The sequence below is a fragment of the Asparagus officinalis genome, chromosome 9, assembly GCF_001876935.1.
Source record: "Asparagus officinalis chromosome 9, Aspof.V1, whole genome shotgun sequence".
NCBI classification, from domain to species: domain Eukaryota; kingdom Viridiplantae; phylum Streptophyta; class Magnoliopsida; order Asparagales; family Asparagaceae; genus Asparagus; species Asparagus officinalis.
This window is the reverse complement of record NC_033802.1, coordinates 44,059,133-44,064,339: the sequence shown is the minus strand read 5'-3', so window position 1 is coordinate 44,064,339 and position 5,207 is coordinate 44,059,133. Positions and strand designations below refer to the sequence as shown.

Sequence of the window (5,207 nt, the reverse complement as noted above, 5' to 3'; positions counted from 1 at the left end):
GCTCTTCCCCCCCCCCCCCCCCTCCCTCTCATTCTATCTCTCTCTTGCTCACTTTCTCATGCAATCGATAAGCATGTTTCTAGAATCGATTAGTGATCCTAAACATCATATGTTACTTATATTTTGTATTTGTAGACTATAGATATTATTAAGTATGTTTATGTTGCATTTAGGACATTATATTATTTAAGCACACCATCCGATATGGCAATCCCAAAATTTACTACATATTCCTGATATTTCCCCAAATATTCACAATTTGACATGGATTTTAGTCATCTGATGTGTCTCCTACATCCGACATTTAAAACCTTGTTTCCTAGAATGTATGTAAGGCTATTTTTAAAGATTGATGAGAAGCAAACTTAATAATGAGATTATATATAAGTTATCTTATCGTACACAAGAACAGAATGATGAAAATACAACAATGAACAAGGTATTATACATTGTCCCCAAAAGTGGTCAAAATGGGAGCTTAAGCTATGAAGCCAACTTGGCTTTTTGCTCAAGAAAGAGACAATAGCACCTAACCAAAAAAAAAAAGAAAGAAAGAAAGATACAAATACAACATCAATAGTATGATAAACATCACGACACCTTTCATGCCCATTTCCACCGCCTGCCATTGTGGCTACTTACCCACTGTTGAACCAAATTGTAACGAACTCGAACCTCATAAAAAATAGCAGATCAACAAATTTCTTAATAAAAAGGTTAAACAAAACTGAATCTAGACAATAACTCCAAGATAAATCTAGTTGTTTTCTTCATAGTGGATGAACAACAATAGGATACAAAGGTTAAAAACATAAGTCCTTTGATTTCTCCTTCTCCCTTCTCTTGTTTGCCCGTTTCCACTGTCTGCCATTATGGCCACTTACCCACTATTGAACAAAATTGTAATGAACTCGACCCTCACAAAATAGCAGATCAACAAATTTCTTAATAAAAAGGTTAAACGAAACTGAATCTAGACAATAATTCCAAGATAAATCTAGTCGTTTTCTTCATAGTGGATGAACAACAATAGGATACAAAGGTTAAAAACAAAAGTCCTTTAGAGTTCTCCTTCTCCCTTCTCTTGTTTGCGAATAATAATGGCAGCCTAAGAAAAGGATTCTCATACTTCTCATTTAAATCATTTGGACCCTTTTCCTTTGCTCACCTGTTCTTTTTTCCCCTTTCCTCTAAAAGCAACAATGCTCATATGGGACTTAAGTATTGCCTAATAGCAGTAAAGCACGATGCTAGCTACCATCCGGTTGCCCTTGTCAGCCCTCAAGAATCTAAGTCAATTAATTATCTAATTAGAACTTTGCAATGGTTAAGGTTTAGTGGGTTAGGTGACTGATGGATAAGGCTAACCATCAACATGACCAGATAGCAATCAAGGCACAACAGATTCCTATCTTATAGTCAGCAGACTCTGCGAGCTGCCCAATGGTGACAACCTAATAAACAATATAAGCTATTATGAGTGTCTACCTTGCATCTTTTTTGTTTGAAACTTGTTTCCATAGCATATGTAGGCCGAACAACAAACTGAAAGTGAGGCATTCTACTGACTTTACTTAAAGGTACATGGGAAAAGAAACTCAGGAACAAGTAAACCAAATCTTTGCTTTTTAAAGTCTTATATATAGAAGTACTTCACGACTAGTGCTGAGCAAAGTTTGGCATAAACCGAACAAACCAACTGAATCGTCCGATTTCTGACGGTTCGGTTCAGTTTCATATTTTGTTCGGCTCAAGTCGGGTCGAACACCTGTTAAGCCGTTTTCACCGAACGGACCGCAATACCGCTCCTTTAAATTCTCAATCAGTAGACAATACCTTATAACTGTACCCGATAGTTTATTTCTTTGTGGGGCCAACCCACCAACCTGAGTTAAACCTAGTCCTCATGCAAGTTGTCTCCAACTCTTGCTAAAAGAATGAAGAGGTAATAATCCCTCAAATATCAAAATCAAAACCATGCAATCATGGCCCCTCTTGTTGCAGTTGCCATAACTAAATTGAAAAAGTTAATCATCCATTAAGCTTTGTCCTTCATCTTCAACCTTTATTTTCTTTATTTCTCCTCCAATTTCTCTTCTTTGATTTTTCTATTTATTGTCTGTGGCAAATAGTGATAGCCCTTGTTCTTGATTGCGCTCATACTAGATCTTGTTGTTGCTTGGTGGAGAGGGATGGCACAAGCCAAAAATCAACCGAACCGACCTGAAAATTTTTTGGTTTGGTCTCATCTAAAATGGTTAAAACCGACCCGACCGACCGTTTGCTCACCCTTATTCACAATGAGCATGTGTATCATTAAGTTTTACTTTTTATAGTTGTTGTTAAAACTTAGGCCAACACATGTGCATGCATGTTGACCTAAACATGCACATATAGGATATACAACATCCTCATATATATGCTCCCAAGTAAGGTGCAAGTATGTTTATCTCACCCAATGACAACTTTGCAACCATACACCAGCAACCAGATGCTTCTAAACGCAACTCTTTTTTGATCGAAAGTTGTTATTACAGATTAAATGATTTCGAGATTCGATAAAATTATTTAAAAATTCATGAATGTAAAATAGACAATATATATAAGTTAGAAATGTATATATCTGATTTTACAGAAGAGTAAAAAGAATAGGAGGAAATTTTTTGGTATATATATTAAAGGAAGTGATTAAGAGTTAAGACTAAATGCAAGTTGGTATTGACCAAATTAAACTCCAATTTCATCATAGAAAGAATTCATAATGCAAATAGTCAACTATGAATATTTCTAACACTAAGCAATCAAGATCTCATTTAGGAAAAAAAACCTTGGTGCAAGTCAAAAGGCTTCTAGTTTCTCTGATTTTCTAAATGTGAGTATTGTTCATCAGAGTATTATTCACATGAATAAGATGACATTCGCAAGATATGGTATAGGTTAATGAACTATTGGAAATGGATGTGTGTGCGCATAGAATTCATTAAATTTGTATGTATGCAAATAACACATAGGAGTTTTAAAAAACAGAGCATTGCACATCAAAATATAAATTGACGAATCAATTTGATTGGAGAATCAAAAGATTAACAAAGAACTAGGTAAAAACTAAATAATCCCTCTCATTCTACCTTCTCTTCTCAAAAATAAATTGAAAAACAAGCTCAAAGAAGGAAAAAACAGAAAAGTAGAAGAACTGAGAAACCAAAAAGGCATATAAAGCGGATAGGATAGAATATGGATACCATGTTAAGTGGAATAATCTGCTTTATTATGTAACGGATTAATAAATCACGCTCTTTTGCCGACTAGTAGGTTGCTAAAGCATCCGCTTAAACTTCTACCACTCTTTGAACCAGTCAAAATAATATTGGGCTACCGCTCACTATGTAGAGTAGCCTCTGCTATAAAATGATATTAGGAATACAAGAATTCTCAATTCAAGAAATTGAGATGCATTCCAAGGGATCACCACCCTAAACAAAATACGGGGCTTTCACCCAACTTTCTAAACAAGGTGTAAAATCCTGAGTCGCAATCAGTTCACAGTTCAGCTAAACCCACAACATTTTTCCTTTCCGATTATTACAGTCATATACTTCGCAACTTTCTACGTCTATGTGGCAGCACCACGCGCTGCAGATATTTCACAGAATTTGGGAGGCGCAATATAGACAACAGCAATCTAATACATCATAACCATAACGAATACGTAGAGATTGATTTAACATCATCCATTGAAGGAAATTTTCGCCACATTGTAGCAACTTTTCATATTCAAAGGGATAACTTTTGTCAGCATGTAAAGAATGGCATCCGAAACCAAACCAATTAAGCATGCAACCAACTAAACAGTAATTTCTCGCACAGGCTAAACTTGTTTTCCTTTTAAAAAAAAGGAAATTCTTCCTGCTTTTGCATCAAAAATCTAAACTTGGACTAAACTCAAAGTAACGACCCGTAAAATCACCCCCAAAATCACCAAATCGCAGGGCGCAAAAGAATCCCACCCGAAATCAAGAATGAAGATCGTCCCAGAAACCAATACCACTACCAAAACAAAGAATTAGATAACAGAACCGCACGAGGGGACCGAGATCAAGCTCAATTGTAAATCAACCCGAGCAAATCCAGATCCCTAGGCACAAGAGAAACCTACCTAGGAGCAGAGGGACTGCGACTTCAGCGCACGAGTCTCCATTGCGTGTGGAAGCGAGAGGATCGCGGGCTCGGGTTAGGGCTTTTGGGAAGTGCGATAGGACTCGAGAGAGGAGAAAGAAAATAAGAACTGTCAAAGGAGATTTTCGAAAGGGTCGCGAAAAATATTTTCTTATTACTAGCTTGTACGACTGGAGCCGTCGATTCTTGGCTCAGCTCGAGCGATACATAAATGCGTGTTAGTAAATAGAGGAAAGTTGAGGATTTAGGATGAAAAATATCAAATAGAGGTGAACGGTGCGGACGTGGGATTCCTCTTTGTGGGGCCACTGAAACCTGAAACAGAACCGTTGATCCACGTTATTAGCTTCTTATTAGCTGCCCAGCAATTGATTAAAGGTCGAAAACAATCTTTATATAAGCGAAGTTCAGGGTAACGAAAAAAAGGGATTATCACGTGGCCCCAGATGGCTATGATGTCCCAGGATCCGTGTAACAGAAACACGATGGAGGAGTTGAGCACGATGTTCTAGCGAGAGACGCCGTAAGGAGGACCGGCATGGCTCATGTAGTATAGCCTAAATAATTAGTGCCTTAAAACTTGATTAATGGAGAATTTTTTTAATTATAGATTAGAGAAGGATTTCACCCCTAACTCCTGATTATCTGTCACGTTAGTGTTTAGTGGCTAAAATCCATTCGACAAATTGGCCGACACTTCCTTAACGGAGGAATAAAACAGAGAAATCAAAGAAAACCACAGAAAAAAAAACAAGGGAAAAATTAATAAAATTGGAAAATATCCTCTCATCCTCAACCAAACCCTCTGAGAACTAGATAAGGATTGTGAAGAGAGAAAAGAAGAAGAAGGAGAAGAAAGTGAAGAAGTTGGGGGAAAGAAAAAGGGGGGAAACAAAGGTATAATTCCTCTCTCATTAATCTTTTTTTATTTTAAAAATTGATGGGAGTAATAGTTCTTTGAATTGTTAAGAGGAATAAAAGAAATGAATGAAAGTGAACTTACCTGACCGGCGGCGACTCCATTCGCCGGA

The 5,207-nt window shown here is 37.0% G+C and overlaps 1 protein-coding gene across 8 annotated transcripts in view; it reads right to left on the bottom strand.

Moving 5' to 3' along the window:
• The window catches only part of LOC109823665 (helicase-like transcription factor CHR28), a 34,854-nt gene extending 30,510 nt beyond the window's left edge, over window positions 1–4,344 (bottom strand). For 5 of the 8 annotated variants that reach the window (XM_020389985.1, XM_020389984.1, XM_020389990.1 and 2 more), the window contains exon 1: window positions 4,157–4,342. The gene's annotated coding sequence lies outside the window, so the exon portion shown is untranslated. Of the gene's footprint in view, window positions 1–4,156 lie in introns of all 8 variants that reach the window. The other 3 variants (XR_002242433.1, XR_002242434.1, XM_020389986.1) reach the window with 2 other exon arrangements.